This window comes from Leopardus geoffroyi, chromosome C2, assembly GCF_018350155.1.
Source record: "Leopardus geoffroyi isolate Oge1 chromosome C2, O.geoffroyi_Oge1_pat1.0, whole genome shotgun sequence".
NCBI lineage: Eukaryota > Metazoa > Chordata > Mammalia > Carnivora > Felidae > Leopardus > Leopardus geoffroyi.
Window position 1 is genome coordinate 42966166 of NC_059333.1, and position 19237 is coordinate 42985402.

General features: G+C 36.8%; 2 non-coding genes across 2 annotated transcripts; both read right to left on the minus strand.

Annotated features, from left to right (window-relative positions):
* Positions 1 to 7631: 7631 nt before the first annotated feature.
* On the minus strand, positions 7632 to 7701 carry LOC123576302. The gene has a single exon (XR_006701309.1). It is a non-coding gene; the product is annotated as a small nucleolar RNA U2-30 (small nucleolar RNA).
* A 165-nt stretch (positions 7702 to 7866) lies between these two features.
* Positions 7867 to 7946, minus strand: LOC123576303. Its single transcript, XR_006701310.1, has one exon. It is a non-coding gene; the product is annotated as a small nucleolar RNA U2-19 (small nucleolar RNA).
* Between the last annotated feature and the right edge of the window lie 11291 nt (positions 7947 to 19237).

Here is a 19237-nt window from a genome sequence, read left to right on the forward strand (position 1 = left end):
TATCCCAAAGAGGTGAGCAGACGTCCCTGAAAGCTCCCATTTGCCAGTGACAGAAGACAGCCATAAAGCCGGCTTTTTTATTTGTGGTTAGATTCTAAAATGCTGAAATAGACTATAATAAAATATGCTTTGTTCCTAGAAAACTATACAGCTTGTGTAACGTTTTACACACTACAGTTTTTTTCTTCTCACTTCGGGGATTTTTCTCAAACTTAATTTTCAAATAGCTCACGCTGAACAGATCTCAGTAATTTACGCCACACTTTAGCTTGCTAGTGAGTCCAGAAAATTGAGATTTATATTGACATCTTCTTCCTCATTCTCCATATCATATTTTCCACGAAATCATCTGAATTCTCCCTCCAAATTGTGCTTCATGCCACTCCCTTATATCCATCTCTTCTGCCACCTTTCTAATACAAACATCATTTCATGCCTAAACCATTGCCATAACTTCCAAATTCATCATCCTATTTTCATTCTTGACCGTCTCCAGTCCAGTGTTCACAGTACAGCCAGAGAATTGTTTTTAAATCATAAATTGAATTTCATGCTGTTTCTCAACTTAAAGAGTTTAAGTGGCTTTGCACTGCACTGAGAATGGAATCCAAACTCCTAATTTTTGGCAACAAGATTCCAGTCGAAATGTTTTCCCCCTTGAGATTATGTGTGATGGATAATTTTCATTTACTTCTTCAGAGTCAGATATCTGAGTGGGAGCAGAGTGAGTTCAGGGCATTTAGACTGTCAACTCCCTGTGGTTGGTTGTCCCAGCTCCTTTTATTTATTTACTTATTTTTTTAATGTTTATTTATTAGAGAGAGAGAGAGAGAGAGAGAGAGAGTGAGAGAGAGAGAAAGCCTGAGTGTGGGAGGGGCAGAGAGAGAGAGAGAGACAGGGAGACACAGAATCTGAAGCAGACTCCAGACTCGGAGCTGTCAGCACAGAGCCCAATGCAGGGCTGAAACAAACTGGGAGATCATGACCTGAGCTCAAATCGAAGCTTAATGGAATGAGTCATCTAGGTGCCCTGCCCAAGCTCTTTTTAGATGGACATCTAGTTATTGCACATTGTCGTAACTGCTCACTCCTCTGCACCTTCAGGCCCACACGTAGTAATGGTTTTCCACTGTTGTTAGCTCTGGAGGAAGTACATTTTTCCTTATTTATTGCCCTACCCCTTGCCCACTCCTTTGCAAGTAGTCCTTTACTAAAATTTTCACAAATTACCCAGATTGCAGGTGCCATCTATTTTTTTGTTAAGAATATGACTGATAAAGTATCTGGTAGTTGGGGTGCCCCGAAAAATGGATTGATAGCTAAATTCAGTTGAGGCACACATAGATAATCTTTTGGTAGGGAGGGATAGGATACTAATAAACCATGGCTTAGTGTCTTTTTTAAAAAATGTTTATTTATTTTTCAGAGAGAGAGAGAGAGCATGAGTGGGGAATGGCAGAGAGAGAGGGGGCACAGGATCTAAATTGGGCTCCCCACTGACAGCCGAGAGACTGATGTGGGGCTCAAACTCAAGAACTGTGAGATCATGACTTGAACCAAAATTAAGGATTGGACATTCAACCAACTGAGCCACCCAGGAGCCCCATGGCTTACAGTGTCTTTATGATTACTCAAAATTCCACCCATGTGGCACAGGCATAAGCGAATGTAGAAAGGCAAGGAGTGGGAAATCAAGTGCTGTGGCACTTGGTCTTATGTTAGCAATAGTGATTATAAGATTATGGATCAGTTGGCTGTTTCAGAAGGTCCTGGAAATCATATGGGGTGAAAGGAACAAATTCAAAGTCATAAAAATATCACGCAGAGTACAAGATGGAAATCAGAAATCTTCAAGGGCATCTTTGAAGGAGTCCTCTTATTTCCCCTAGTCACAGGGCAGATATGGCTAAGGACCAAGCCCAAGGCCTGATTATAAAGGCTGCAGATTTGTAGTGCCAGTTGAAGTCTCAATCCCATGGGACAAAGGGATCTTACCTCCCTGTCCCATCTAAGGGAGAAGATTCCCCTTGAAATGAAACTTTTAATGACTGCTCCTGGGTGAGATGTCTCACAAAGAAGTGCCAGTTCTTGGAGCGCCTAGGTGGTTAGGTCAGTTCAGCAATGGATTCTTGATTTTGACTCAGGTCGTGATCTCACAGTTTGTGGGATCAAGCCCTCTGTTGGGCTCTGTGCTGACAGTGCTGGGTCTGCTTGGGATTCTCTATCCCTCTCTGCCCCTTCCCCACTCATGCTTTCTCTCTCTCTCTCTCTCTCTCTCTCTCTCAAACAACAACAAAAAACAAAAAGAAGTTCCAGTTCTCCTGCATACCTGCCACCACTTCCCTTCACGGCTCCTCTACCCAGAGGAGTTAGATCTCAACATGGACCTCATGGAGACATACGAAGCCTGCTCTGGAAGCATACAGCTTATGTACCCAAAAGGTTATAGGACCACATCAGTTTGTATTAGCAGGAGTCAGAAGCATGTGTGGGTATTGATTCTATGGGTATTATTTGATTGGACAAAAGTGGCTGACATGCATATGCCCACAAAAGCTACAGAACTTAATGTACTGGTTTAACACATAGGAGTGATTTTAATCAATTAGGTTGATTCATTATAGGCTAGAGACATTGGTGACCTTTCATCAAAAAAGTATTAAAGTCAGAATTTACCTGGCATACTGCAGAAGAAGGAATTAAAAGGCCCAGAGAGATAGCAATATTGAATTCATTTTAATTCCACAAGCTGTTCAGGTAGGTACTCCTCTAACCATACCGGTCAGGAGGGCCAGGAACACTTTCTTGACAAGGCATTTTTAAAAAATGCCTTAGGTGAAAGGTTACTAATAGTCACTCCTGTAATCTGGAGGTCATGGTTGGGATGCTCATTCACTTACTCTCCTTAACTAAATAAATCCCAACTTTGGGCTTTGTTGATTTCAGTAATAGCTAAGTGTTAATACTATGAATGACAGAATTAAAGAACAAAGAATAAAACCCTACTTCCAATATCCCAACATTCTGGTAGTACGTATTCTCATTTGACATAACATTGTGAATCTAAAGCCTTAGAAATAAACAATATGAATTTTTAAATTTAATTTTAAACAACGTGGTGATTTTTTTCTTGTGTCCTTTAAATCATAGTAATTTAAAATTTTGTTCATTTGCTCTTGGCTTCTTAGCCCTTAAGGCCTTTCTTAAAAATAAAGTCCAATTTGTAAAATTTATATTCTATATATGTATATATATGATGTATATATTAATGCAAATTTCATATATCTGTATACTTCAACTGAAGTTAAAAGAGGGATATAGATAAAAGCATGTGGAAAGGGGTTAAGAAGATTTTCTTTTGATAGGCTCTGAAGAGCATGGTTGGAAATTCACTGGTCAACTAGTCAAGGTGATTGGCTTATTACTTTTAGAATTGTCCTTTCCCTCTCTAAAAGAAAGATGGTGAGTTGTTGCTATCAGAGACACTGTGTCCTTCAAAAAAACATAAATAATATTTAGTGGCTCAGTAATCGCTTCCATCAATTCCTTAAGTAGCTTGGGATGGGTATTATTAGGATCTGATAATTGGATGGAATCCAGTTTTTAATGTAATGTTTGAAATTAAATTGTCCTGTTTTTTACCACCCTATCACATATCTAGTTGTTGACTGGCCCAAGAAATTAAAACAATGGTGCTTTTGTTTTATTACTAACATTGGTGGATTTTTTTTTTCTTTTGCTATAGACCTACTAAAATGAAAGTTAATTTCAAGTTTATTTTTCAGGATTCAGGAAGAGAACATACATCAAATAAAATACTTAATAATAAGATATTATGGATAAGATTAATGAAATTTATCAAATATGTCAGTGATGGTTTTCTTATGACAATAGATTTTAACTCACAGGAGAATTCTCACCAACTTATTTGAAATTAGGTTTTCAGAGGTTAATGTAATAGCAGTAACAACAAAAATGATGACTAATATTTGTTGAGCATTATATACCAAGCCCTGTGCATTAAGTACTTTATATGGATGATCTAATTGAAGTCTCAGATCAAATCACTATGTGATACCATATATAGTTTCACAAATAAGGAAATTAGATGTAAAGAAGTTAGGTAAATTTCCCATGGCCATAAACATAGTAAAAGTGACTAAAAAATGCCATGTTTATATCCATAGTCTATGCTAAACTGTCTCCCTGTTGATGATACTTCTCTCTAATTACAGTAGTGAGGACAGCAGAAGTTGGAGAAACTGGCAGTTAATATTCTTTTTTTTTTTTTTTTAATTTTTTTTCAACGTTTATTCATTTTTGGGACAGAGAGAGACAGAGTATGAACGGGGGAGGGGCAGAGAGAGAGGGAGACCCAGAATCGGAAACAGGCTCCAGGCTCTGAGCCATCAGCCCAGAGCCTGACGCGGGGCTCGAACTCACGGACCGCAAGATCGTGACCTGGCTGAAGTCGGACGCCCAACTGACTGCGCCACCCAGGCGCCCCGGCAGTTAATATTCTGAAAGAAGTAGAGAAATAGACATGAAAGGAAATGTACAAGGCCAACTAGTCAAACCATCATATTTTATTGATAAAGAACATGAGGCCCAAATAGTATAATATAGCATCCAGATTGCCTAGATTTACCTCTTGCAAATTAAGGGACTTTAGGCCTCTTAATTCCTCAGTTTTCTCATATATGAAATGGGAATGATATTAATAGAACCTACCTCAAAGAATCACTTTAAGATTCACATCATCCTTGTAATATGTATCTAGTTTTCCCTCTTTCTGAAGTGTAAGAACAAGATAATTCAGGAAGTGTAAGGGTTAAAAGATAACTAGAGATATCCTTTAGTTTTTAGTTTAGACATAAACTTGAAAAGAGAACTAAATAAGCCATTATATACATGCATCACTCTGTATTCTCATTCCCAGAAATGTTAGAATAAAGACTAAGGAATCATCTGGCCAGGAGCATACATAATATGCACAAAATACACAAATAAAATACATACATAAATACATACATACATACATAAATACATGTATAAATAAAATACATACATAAATAAAAATACATAAAATTAAAGATTAGATTCAAATTGTTAGCAGGGGGTGAAAATTATATATTTGCTTTTCTTTTGGTTTCTTGGGGCTAATTTGTAGACAGAAAAAGGTTTAATATCTCTAGTGGGAGATACCACTTTAAAAGTAGCAGAAAACCCAACCAACACTCACCTCTCCAAATAATAGTTACTATCTTGGTTAACAAGAAATGCTGAATAGGCAGCTCTTGGCATTGGTTTATCTATGGGATAATGCCAGGGTTGCTATCTCTGCAATTATATTAGCCTTCCTTTCGTGGTCTCAGGACAGTTACTGCAGGCCCAGAAATCATGGACACAGTTAAAGCATAAAATGGGAAGGAAGCGTTGAAACTAACCTCTTCTGTCCCTTTTATTAGGGGGGCGGGGAAAGAAAAGCCCTTCAAAAAAGGCTTCCCAGTGCACTTGTGCCAATATCTCATTTGCCAAAGCCAAGGCCATCATGTTTCCAACTGGCTTTCCAGTTGGCAGGCAATGAATAGCAAAGAATGGACTAGTCAACAGTATTATTTAGATTTATGACTATTACATGTTGACTACATTTTTGTATTTGCTAGGATATATAGTAATGGAAATGGGGGAAGAAACTATCACTTACAGAGTAATTATTAAGTTCCAGGATGTATGTTAGGTATTTTATGGTCACTATTTAATCCTCAGAACGCCTTTGAGAAAATAGAAGAATAAACCGAGATTCAAAAAGGTGAATTTTATCACAAATATCTTATACATAATATTCTTTGAACCTGGTTCTGACTTGAAAGTCTGTGTTTACAATTGGAACATGCAAACATGAAGACAGCTGTAAAATAGCCACAAATTAGTGAATGCTTACTAAATGCCAGGCATCACAATAGCTAACACATTTAAAAATAAATTATCACATTTATCCTCACAGCAATCTTATGAGATATTTTTATCCCCATTTTATAGATAAGTAAATGAAGTCAGGGAAGGTGGCTACCTGGTACAGGTTTACTTAGCTTGGGGTTTACTGGGGTTTAGTTGGGGGTTACTAGTTTACTGGGACTGGGGTTGGTATCTGAATCTGAATAATTTGCTCCCAACCATGAAAATGGATTTCCATTTGCCATCTATAATTAGGAGAGTGTCTAACTTCCCATCATAACGTGATGATTCTAGAATGCGTACAGAATATAACAATCAGATAGGTGTTGGAAATGTACAGTTGGGTTTTCCCCCATTTATCTGTTAAAAACTTCAGGATAAAGTCCCAGGCAAATGGTTTCGGGAGAAGGAAAGGAAATACATGTTAAGGTCAGGGGTGTCTGGCATAAATACTCTAATTTTCCTGATGGTCTGGAATAGTGTGAGGTTGGAAAAGATGATTAAACTGAGGAAGTTCCCCAGAAGCAACTTGTTCTAACCCTGTGACTACAGTGCCATATATTCTGTATTTAAACTTTTTAAAATACAAATAAGACAATTAAAAAAAGAAAGAAACAAACAACACAGCACCTTAAGACCAATATTTCTCCACAATTCACTAATAGCTTTAAAATTCTCCTCAGTGTATTGGAAAATTCAAGAACCAGCAGCTTTATGGAAGTGAGAAAAAGGCAAGTATAAGGCACTGTTTTTGTTAATTATGAGATGATAGTATATACCCAGTGGGGGCTTATAATGGTCGTGTGTGTGTGTGTGTGTGTGTGTGTGTGTGTGTGTGTGTGTGTGTTTGGGGGAGGGGAGGATGAGAATGCTTTTTTCCCCTGTATAAGTTCTCTGTAAAGAGATTTTAAAGACCTATATCCCTTCAAAGATAATAATGAAGGGTTTCAGAAAGATGTTTTAGCACAGTTCACTGAGCAGGGTGAAAATATTTGTCCTGTGGATATCAAATACATGGGGGAAAAATCACCTACGATAACTGATGGCACCACCAAGGGAAAAAAAAAATAAAAAAAAACAGGTGTGAGATTTTATTGCTAACACAACTATGATGAGTTTATAAAGTGAATTCTGTGCCTCAGGTGTCAGGCTTGACCATCTGAATCATCGTATTTCTCAAGGTGTCTGTCAGTGGATCTGTTCATTATTCATTTGGTCCATACTTATGGGTGAACCTGTACCCTCTAATGATCAGGAAAAGTGACTTTATGCTAATCCCAAGGGGGGGGGGTAATTAGGCATTACAAGTCCTTCTTGTCCCCATCAGTTTAATAACTACTACTCCTGTTTGTATCTTGAAGCTATAAATACATGATATTATATTGTAATTTGTAACATGGTTCTGTTTTCTTTTCCTTCTTGGTACAAGACAAACACATACATATTGAATCTCTGTGTTTTTAGCATAATAAAAATATTTAAGACTTTATTCTGAGCTTCTAATAATACTTTTAATAATTTCATCATTTATTCTAATGACAATAATTACAAATAATAGTCATCACTAAACATTGACTGAGTTATTGCTAAGTGCTAGACTCTAAGTATTTCATAAGCCTAATCTCAGTTTTCTCAGCAACCTTATGGAATATATGCACTTATTTTGTTTTTCTTGAGCTCAGATCAAGTGTAGAAACATTCATAGTTGTAAATGTCAGTAGTAAAATCTTTCCATCATTGCTCAGAAATGATTAGTCTTTCATATCCCCTCCATACTCACCCCAATCTCATTCATCAAGTCCTCAGTTATACACCATCTTTACACACACACACACACACACACACACACACACACACACACTCCAGATGTAAACCCTTATTTTTCTAAATTACTTTTTTTTTTTTGCTTTTCAGAACTATAGGGATCATGCATCAGGTAAATTAGAAGGTCTTCTGATGCTCAGAATTGTCTATTTTCATCATTGATTCACTTCAGTAAGAGCAAATCTCAGAGAGAACTATTTTTATTTCACAGATGAGAAAATGATCCCCAGACAGATATTTAACTTGTCCAATACCACATAACTTATGAATGGAAACCTTATAAGTCTAGAGCCTCAACATATAAGACAATGCTAGAGAAATTTAGATTGTACAGCTATCAAAATTTAAGGCTCTAATTTTAAAATTATAAAGCTACATTGAATTATAACAGATTGCTACTGGGAAAGTGGAAATAATTATGGACATTGCTCCTCACAGTTCACAGCAATGCCTTTTGCCTGTCTGGTACTCCAGTGAATGTTTGGTGAACAAATAAATGAATAAGTAATGAAATACAGAGGAAGAGCTAATGACTGAGTAATTTAAAATAATTCTATTTATTATCTTCATTCATTTCCAAAGTATTGAAGTGTGGATATTTGTTGATACTCTGTAGTATAATTTCAGTGTTTTGCATTGTTGACTATACATGGATCATCTGTGTTCCATGTTAATCTTTCTATTGAAAATATGTAATCTGTTTTGTATCACCTTTATCTGGATTTACCCTGGTCGACTGAGACACTTGTGACACAAGATCAAAGATTAGCTGGTAGGAGTTTAGAATGAATTGCCCCAAGATGTGCCACTTTGACATGCAGATTATTTTGAGCTGAGGACAATCAAGAACCAAAAACTCAGGAGAAAACTTTGACTTTTTCCTTAACTGCCTAAAGGAATTTAGATGGAGGTACCTGCTCTAGAAATAGAGCTATCACTATAGATAACTACATTATAATATGAAAAGAGGTGGTAGACAGGAAGGAATTTAGCATAGAGTCTATTTGTTAAAATTTCTCTGTATGTCTCATTGTTTCTGTATGGCCCAGTAAACGTTTGTTTGCCAAACATTTAGTCTTTTTCATCTCTTGTGAATTCCTTTTCTTCCTTTTCAAGTCCCACACCTACCTCTGCCCCCTTATCCTTGGTTCAGGATGGCATACGTAAATATAACTCATTTTACTTTTCTGTTTTTGAATCTTTCATATATGTGGGATTCCTGTATCTCCAAAATTAAATTTGATTTTTCTCCTGTTAATCTGTCTGATGTCAATTTAACTTAGACCAACCAGAAGAATCTTGAATGGCAGAGAAAACTTCTTCCTCCCCAACAAGCTTATTGAGTAGAAAGAAAACAAACATTCATGAGCAGCAGGGTAACTCCTCATAGTGTCAGGTTTCTCTATTTGCTTACTGTCCAGAGGAACATTTTAATGAAATTGCTCCTCATACAATTTTGGTTGCTTCAGGAAATCAGATCATGGTCTCAATCTCACAGTGTGGCTTTGACACAAATTTTGGGCTCCTTTCTTGACAGTGCTTCCATGTTGTACAGATAATTGAGAGTTGACTAAAATATGCACATTTTCCTTTAGGGCAATCAATAGAATATGGCTGTAAAGAAAATTAAATTGCTTTTTCCTTGAGGTTTGAAGAAATTGAATTTACAAAACTTTAATATACAGTATCAAATTCTTTGGGAAAAAAATAAGAGCACAACACTGATTACATCATTTCATTTCATTTATTTCTCATTGTATAAAGTCTAAACAACTTAGCTTGGTATTCAAGGCTTCTCAGCCCTAGCCCCAACATTATTGTCAGCTTTAAATCCAACTTCTTACATATGTATGCTATGCAAGGCCAAATTGGACTATAAATTATTTCCTGGACATTCACTATGTCTTCAATTCTTCATCTCTATAGGCATTGTCTGACCACCCTACCAAAAATTATTATTTTTTTTATTTCCTTGCCATCCTTTTCCTTCATGACACTGCTTTCTTTTTTTCCCCTTATAGCACTGACATTATATTACATATTTGCTTATTTCTGTCTTGTTGCACGTATAACATTGCTCAATCAATATTTGTTGAATGAATGAATAATTTCCTAAACCATCAAGTAACTTCAATTCTCCATGTTGACAAAAAAAGAAGGCAACTTACTTTTCAGAAGCTTTAGAGTGGTATGGTGGGTCAGTTTGACTTAGCAGGCTTAACAGTTTAAGCAAAGTTTTTTGTTTTTTGTTTAAATTTTTTATTTAATTTTATGTAGAAATTTCGGTGTTCATTAGGGAAACCTACCACCAGTTTTAACAGATTGACTGTCATCAATTCTAAGAAGTTCTAGTCTCTTGTGCCTAACAACGAATTTTGGTCACTTAACTGCCATGCTCTCAAAGAAAGCCAGATGTGACTTGAATGGAAATGAAACTTTCTTATCTGATATTATTTACATTGTGTTTTTATTTTGCCCATTGGTGGTGACCTGTGATGACCAAGTAGCATTATGTACCAGTGGGAACTTGCAGAAGATCTGTTGACATAGCTGCCAAGAGACATTATTATCTGTTTGGGATTTCAGGGGTTTCCTCAGCCACTGCATTGAGCCGCTTAGAAATGAGCATTATCTTTTCTAAATTAAAAAAAAAAGTTAAATCCTATAAAAAGTTAAAAGAATAGTATAATGGGCACACATATATCTTTCCCTTATAAGTTCTAATTTTTATCATTTTTGTTACATTTGCTTTAAAAATTCTGTCAACATAGGGGAGCCTGGGTGGCTCAGTCTGTTAAGTGTCCGACTTCAGCTCAGGTCACGATCTCACAGTTTGTGAGTTCGAGCCCCACATCGGGCTCTGTGCTGACAGCTCAGAGCCTGGAACCTGCTTCAGATTTAGTATCTCCCTCTCTCTTTGCCCCTCCCCTGTTCACACACTGTCTCTGTTTCTCAAAAAAAAAAAAAAAAAAAAAAGAAAGAAAAAGAAAAAAAATCTATCAATGTATCCATTTTATCTTTGTCTTTTTTGCTGAGATATTTGAAATTAAGTTGCAAACATAATGATGTTTTAGTCTAAATGCTTCAACATGTATTTCATAAGAACAAGGACTTCTTTTTAAAAAAATTTTTTAAATGTTTATTTATTTTTGAGAGAGACAGAGACAGAATGTGAGTGAGTTAGGGGCAGAGAGAGAGGGAGACACAGAACCCAAAGCAGGCTCCAGGCTACGAGCTGTCAGCACAGAGACTGACACAGGGCTCGAACTCATGATCTGTGAGATCACGACCTGAGCCAAAGGCTGGATACTCAACCAACTGAGTCACCCAGGTGCCCTATAAGAACAAGGACTTCTTTTTATATGAACACAATATTATTTTCATATCTAGGACTTTGCATATGAGCACAATAATATCTAATAAACAGTTTCATTAAAATTTCTCCATTTGTCCCATGTGTGTTCCTAATAAGTTGTGTTAATGTGGCTTTTATTATTTATTTATTTATTTATTTATTTATTTATTTATTTATTTATTTCTATTCGAGGATCACAAGTTGCATTAAATTGTCTTGTCTCCTTTAATCTATATCCATTCCTTTGCCTCTTCTTTTCTTTTCTCTGTTTTTATTTTATTTTATTTTATTTATTTTACAAACTTGACAAGTTTGTCAAATCCAAGGCAATTGTTTTGTGCAATATTCTACAGTATGAACTTGTTTTCTCACCACTACTTTCAGGTTAAATTTTTTTTGCACATAGCCATAGGTGGTTTGCATACTTCCCCTTGCATCTTATCAAAAGATACATAATGCTAATTTGAGGCATTACTGGTGATGCTTACTTTGATCCCTTGGTTAAGACACTTTCACTATTGTAAAAATACCTTTATTTGTCCTTTGTATCAATAAATCATATGTTAGGTGAAACTTTGAGAATGTGGCAATCTGTTCACCCTGTGGTTTTTAGCATCATTTGGTGATTCTTGCCTAAATCAATTCCTACACTGTTGTTTGCAAAGTGATGATTTTATTTTTATCATTCCTTCTACACATAATAGCTAACATTCTTTTGTGACAAAGAGTTTTTTTCCTCTCCCTCCCCCATACATTTTTATTGACCCTTTTTTAATGCAATGTTATAATTTATTTCCTTTAAAAAAAATGTTCCAATTGTCCCAAATTTGACCAGTTGGATCTTTGAAGCTAGTTCTTATGTTTTTTTTGTTATGTCCCCAGTAATCATTGAGTACTTTCTTGCTTTCTGACACTGTAAGAACATTTAAATTCACCAGTGGTTTTTCTCGCCATTTTTCCAAGGAACTCTGGTTCCTTTATGTGGAGAATGGTATTTAGAAACCAAGGTCTTTGCACTAGATGAACACAATGTTCGTGTGGACATTGGATATGAGCATTTTCACTTCTATTATATGTAGTTCACTTCCATTCTTCTTACTCTTGTTCCCACTTATGTAATTTTGGATTTCATGCAATAATAGCATTTTCTTCTCTTGCATTTTATTCAGCTAAGTCTTTAATTTCAGCTGCTGCTACCTAAAATTCTACATGATTCCTAAAGATTGGCAGACGATGAGATTCTTTCTGTCTGCATCTGACAGTGTGAAAGTACTAGAAGTCCACAATTCATTCAAGTCTTTCTCAGTCACCTCTGTTTGTCTTTCATCTGATTTACAGATGTGCTAAAGTTCCCAAAATAAATAGGGATATTCAGTGAACCACAATATCTGGAAGATAAAGCAAGTGCTTACCTGTTGGCATTGCCATCTGCTCTGTTTTGGATTGGTAAGTACTTATTCAATCCCCCCAAACAGCATGCATGTCTCAAAAACCCACAGTGACTGGCTTCAGTTCCATCTGGTTGATTCTTGTTATTTCATTACAACTGTTCAGATTTATAAACCCAGCAATTAAAAAAAAAAAAAAAAACTAGACATGTTAATACCTATGTTGCCCTTAACCACCATGCCTCAAAAAAAGTGCAATACTTTTTACAAGACATTGTTTCATTGAAGGCACTATCATTATTTTAATGGAACATGTTATACGCGCATATGATTTTAAATGGTTTCTTTCTTTTTGGATTTGTCAGGCCTTCATTTACAAGTAGAAGATTAACTATACTTTATATTAATTGTTCCAAATGTGATGATGGTGAAAAACAACAATACAAATTCCAGCCTTTTTTCCCTCTACCAATGTTTCTATGCAAAGATTAAGAGTGTCTGTGACTAGTTCTAGAGTGATAATTTCAATTGGCTCAGGTCCATTAACTGCAGGGAAAAACACCTGGCAACGAGGTTGGTAGCAGCCCGTTCTTGTTAACCTTTCAGCCTTCACAATAACTACCAGCAGGCACCAAGTCAGAGCCTCTAATAAACTGGCATTAAAGCTGCTGACAGCTAACAACTTTTTATGGGTTTCCAGAACTAAGTGAAAGAAAATGTTCTGATTAATTAGAATCAACGAATTTTTAAGTTCCTTAATCCTAGAATTGGATAATTTTTAGACATGTAAAATAGAATAAAAATCAATGTGTCCTCTCAGAAGACATTTTCCTATAAATAAAATGGATTTTCTAAGTATATTATTTTAGCTACTTTAATCCAGCTTAATTTTCAGCTACTGTGCTCTTTTATTTTCGTAAAGGGGAAAAGAGCTAAGAAATGGGAAACAGTACCAACTCTAGAGGTAGTTTTAACTAGATTCTTCTCACTTGTATAATTTCTGCTAGTGAGTTATAGAAGCTTTTTAACCCCCAATAAATGTAGGAGGCCTCAGTCCTGCAGAGGAAACACTTTAAGAAGAATATTTACAAGCTTCACAGACACCCTTCTTTCTGCCTCGCCTATAAGAGAATCAAACAATTTGCTGGTGGACTAAATCTATAAAGAGTATCTGTTCACTGCTGGTTATGTGGAAGCTAAGATGGACTTGAGGAGTCACAGGAGCAATCCAGAGTGGGAGACTCAACTATGGTCTTGCAAAAACCTAGTCAGGAAACCATTTTCTTTCTATGTTAGGTAGCCAAGGGTCAGGTGCTGGACGCAGCTCTATTAGAAGGCATGGATCGAGATTGGTGTCGGAAGCCAATTCATGGTACTGACTTTAGGCAAAGACAATTGAGAACCATCATTGCGCTAGAGCATGAAGTTTCTTAGAGGCTAGTCCCAGCTAACCATGGTAACAGGAAGTAGTGAAGTTCTACCTACAACAGTGGCCTGGCTTTTGTGGACGGGGGAGAATAAAATTAAGACTGGAGAGAGTTTGCTGACACAGTGAGTGGAGACCTGTATTAGAAAAACTACCCAGTCCTTCATCTCCTGTGTGCCTTCTTTACACCTCATAACAGCACTTTACCTTACTTTACTTCTGGTCATCAAATGTGTTGGGGGTTTTCCCCACACAAAGCAATTCTGTAACACCAGCTGAGTGTCTAACAATTTAACTTAATTCTGACACTGTCTACCTGGAGATAGCATCAGATCCCACAGGTTAAAGGCTCAGTCTCACAAGATAGCTTCCCACTTCAGATAACAACTTAAGTAGTAGGTCCCCAGGTTATTCACAACTTCTGTCCAACTTGGCTACAAATTGGAAGTTCCCATGAGTCCCTCCCCTTGGATTTGATTATTTTCTAGAGATGCTCACAGAACTCAGGGAAATATGTATTTAGGTTTACCAGTTTATTAAAGGATATGATAAAGGATACAGAAGAAAAGCCAGATGAAGAGATATGTAAGATGAGGTCTGGGAGGGTCCCAAGTACAGGAGTTTCTGTACCCATACGGTTGAGGTGCATCATTCTCTTCATACGTGTTCACTAACCTGAAAGTTCTTTGAACCCTGTACTATTGGGATTTTTATGGAGGCTTCCTCATGTAAGCATGACACATCATTAACTCCATTCCTCTCCCATGTATTGAGAAGTGAGAGTGGTTGTGTGTGTGTGTGTGTGTGTGTGTGTGTGTGTGTGTGAGACGCTACTGAAAATTCCAAAGTTCTAATCATGGCTTCGTCTTTCTGGTGATCAGCTCCCATCCAGGACCCTACTCAGAGTAGACTCATTAAAAACAACAATAACAACAACGATGCACCAAGTGCTATTGTCATTAACGAATTTACAAGAGTCTTAGGAGCCCTGTGCCAGGAACCACGGGTAGAGACCAGTATATATATTTGCTATTATCTCCCAAGACCTTAGTAGAGTGAGGTGAAAACTTCACCCAACTTTCAATCTTATCACCCAATCTTGGACAACCTGGTGAAAATGGTTCCCTTGGCTATTTGTGTGTAGGAGGTAAGATTATGGAGAAACAAATTCAACTAAGCTCCTACCTTCTTAGCATGGAAGGGACTTTGAAATAAAAACAACTTTTTTTTCAAGGATGCAAATATTTACTAGTAGAAAAAAATAAGTAGGATAATACTTTGAGATATTAACTGTAGTTCTTTCTAGTCCATGACCTTTTTTTTTTTTTTCCTATCCTAGAGAAGGCAGCTATAATATCCCACATTAATGTTTCAGGGAATGGGTATGACCAATATCATAAATTAAAAGGGAAAAGCATAAACAACTTCTGAAAGGATCTCTGAAACTCTTTGTTAGGAGAAAGGCCTTTTAGACTTTCCAAAGCAGAAGGTTTTGTTTTTTTAGATTGTTTTTTTTTAATGTTTCTTTATTCTTGAGAAAGAGAGAGTACAGAGCATGAGCAGGGAAGGGGGAGAGAGAGAGAGAGAGAGAGAGAGAGAGATTATCTTAAGTGTGCTTCAGACTCTGAGCTGTCAGCATAGAACCTGATGCGGGGCTTGAACTCACAAACCATGAGATCATGACTTGAGCCAAAGTCGGACACTTAACCGACTGAGCCACTCAGGTGCCCCTCCAAAGCTTAAGGTTTAAAACAAACAAACAAACAAACAAACAAACAAACAAACAAAGGAATTGTAAGAAAACATGATAGCCAGTATCAGTATTTTCCATGTTCATCAATTCAATAAAATCTAACTGGACTGAGAAGGAAGAGATAATCAGAGGATAAGCAAGAACATTTATGTATGGTGGGCCCCTGTGTTCTGTCCCTCTCCCCATGCTTGAAAAATGTGTAGGCATAGATCCAAGATCTGAGAGCGAGGTCCATTTCCTCTTTCTCAGTGAGTACTCAAACAAGTCCCATGATCCAGTCCTCCACATTGTTCCCAGAATCATGTGGAAGCAAAAAAAAAAAAAAAAAAAAAACAGGCTAGAGTGTCAGGTCTAAGATAAGCCTTAGAAGCCACAGAATTTCTCACAACCCATACCAGTGAGGGAGGGCATCTGATGACTTGCTGTGCCTCCTGGAGACTGCATAAGTAATAGAAAGCCAGATCTGGAGAGTTCATAAAGGAGGGAACATGAGAAAATGCAGAGACAACCTGCCTGGGTCAGTGTCTGAGAATTAGATGGGAACATATGGATCTCAGAGGGTGCAGACAGGAAGAGCTCCTGAAGAAGGAGCCCAATCTCATCCCCTCATTCTTGATACCAAGTCATTACATAAGAACCCTAGATTGGGGCACCTGGGTGACTCAGTCAGTTAAGTTACTGACTCTTGGTTTCACCTTAGGTCATGATCTCATAGTTCATGAGTTCGAGCCTCAGCATCCCTGCTTGGGATCCTCTCTCTCCCTCTCTGCCCCTCCCCTGATGGCTCTCTCTCTCTCTCTCTGAAAAAACAAACAAACAAGCAAACTAAAACAAAAATCAAAACAAACAAACCCTAGATTTATGACAAAACCCCTAGAATAAAGGAAATTGTTTTGACCTGATTAAGAATTTATTTTTATCACCTGATCAAATGGGGACCCAAGATACAAAATTAAGTTGAAGTATTGAAAAATAAACAAATTTACATTTCTTGTGCACCTGAATTTTGTGGATTAAGATTCATACTGATTACATTTTATATTTACATTATTTGTGCATTGCCTTTAATGAATTCTATTAGCATGTGAGTTCCCGAAGGATAATGGTTACATCTCATTCATACTTCTGATCTCCAGACAACTTGAAATATTTGTTCAGTAGTATTGAATGCCTTAATCCAAAACATTCTTAGTAGAAAATTTTCTTGGTTAGCTAACTCATTCAGCCACTATTTTCAAGCCTGGTGTTCAGGTATGTTTACTCACTCAGTGGGTCATCAAACATAAACAGCTACAGTTCAACATCACTAATCCAAAGAATGCATCTGGTTAGCACATCTAACCAGAATGTGCTAACAAGTCGAACGCATAGCTCTCCAATCTCAACATCTGATATATCTCTACTTCTTAAAGTACTGTCTTCACTTAGTTCCCAACATATGTGACTTATCTAGCCTTCTTCCTACCTTTTTGTCCATTCCTACTCAATTTCTTTTGCTGGTTTCTCCTCTCTTGATCTTATGCAATCTCCAGGCTATAAATTCTGTGTACTGGTGACTTACACAATTATATAGCTGGCTCACATTTCTTTCCTTAGCTTCAACTGCCCCCTTAACCTTTGCATCTAGATGTCTAAGAGGCTCCTAAAGTTTAACCTGTCTAAAACTGAGCTTCTGATATATGCCCCCAAGCAAGCTCCCCTAGCATTTTGCTGCCATATCGGTAAGTGACAGTTTTCTATTTCCAGCGTCTCAAACCAAAACACCTGGTGCCATGCCTGATCACTCCTGTACTTTTGAATCTCATTCCAAGTCTATAGGGAAATCTATTTGATTCTACCTTTAAATATATCCAGAATCTGATCATTATCATCATATCTATTGCTATCATGTAAGACCAAGGCACCATCTCCTCATGCCTGGATTATGTGTCCAATCTTGTCCTCCTGTAGACTATTTATCAGCACGGTGGCCAGAGTGATCCTATTAAAGTATCATCAGATTAGGTAAACTCTCTGCCCCCAAATTTTCCATGGCTGTCTAATAGAGCAAAACCCAAAAAAGCCTCACTGGCTCCACATGCATGAACTCTCAACCTTCAGTTTTCCCTTTTAGGACTTCAGCAACTATGGCTTCCTTGTTGTTTCTCAAACATATCAGGCATACATTCAAGAAGTCCTCTGACTTTGTACTCTCATATCTTGTAATATCCTTTCTTATTATATTTACATGGTTAGCTCCCTCACTTCCTTCATATTTTTATTCAAAAGTCATCTTTTAATAATACTTTCCTGGACACTTGATCTAAAATTTTAATGCTTAACTTTGCATTTCATAGGGCTTTCCCTGTTTTATAATTCCTTCTTAGAATACATCATTTATTCACATAATATATATTTACTTATTTATCTTGTTTGTTGTCTGCCTCCTGCTTGACAGTGTTTTGTTCACTACATAATATCTGGCCTTACAGTAGTGCTTGGCATATGGCAAGTATGCAATAAATAGTTGTTGAATAATTATTTACTAGATAATGAGTATTTACTAAGCCATCTCCAGATTCTTTTTTAGTTATATTAATTCATGGTCACATTAAAAAAAAACTATTTCACTAACAAAATTTTTCAACATGGGTTTTATTTTACAGTATTAAAAATGCTTCTGTATCACACGTTTGCATACGATAAAGTATTACTTTTCTTCTAGTAAATATACTTCCTAGCACAATGCTATCTGGAAAAAGCTCTGTTAGTAATTAACATGAAGGTTATTTTGCCTCATTATAAATTGGTTCTTTATCCTAGAATGGTTTCTGGACCAAATCATAAAATAAGCATTTTGCTTTTGAATGAAAGCTGTGTCTTTGTAGACAATCTTCTGTCTTCTGTTTGCTTTCTTTCTTTTTTTATTTTGACTTATCTTGTTCTTGTTTGCCAGAATTTTTAAACCTCTTCATTTCTATCCATGGCAACCTACATATTAAGGGTGAAATATTTTTAATACTTCCTAAATTAATTTCCTTATTAATAAACTGATTTTTCTCAGGAGGCTGTCCACTATTTTGGCATCAGGGAAGGGGAGAAGGACAATACTCTTTCTGAAAGAAGAATATGATGTTGGAGATAAAAGTAATGGAATTTTAATCTACCTTCTGATGCTTTGAAGCCCCACGCAGAATAAGGAGAAAGTTTGCTACAAATTTGTTTACAAATGTAAACAGGAAAACTAAGGGCAGAGGAGCTGTAGCCTTACTCAGCACTTAGTACTTCTACAGGAATCTAATGTTCCAGGGCTGTTCTGGAAAACATGTGGTAGCTCAGTACAGTCAGAAGAGTGGGAGGTTCAGTTTGGAGGAGGAAGGATATTGACATACGCATGTTCCCTTCAGTTTCAGAGTGTGTAGACACTGGTATAAAGACTACAAAAGAACCTAGTATGGTGTGAGAGCAATCTGAGTCCAAGAATAATGCAAAGGTGGCTCTGAGGGATTTGCAGAATCAGGGACCAGAGAGGAAGAAGTGCCAGCTCAGTGGGT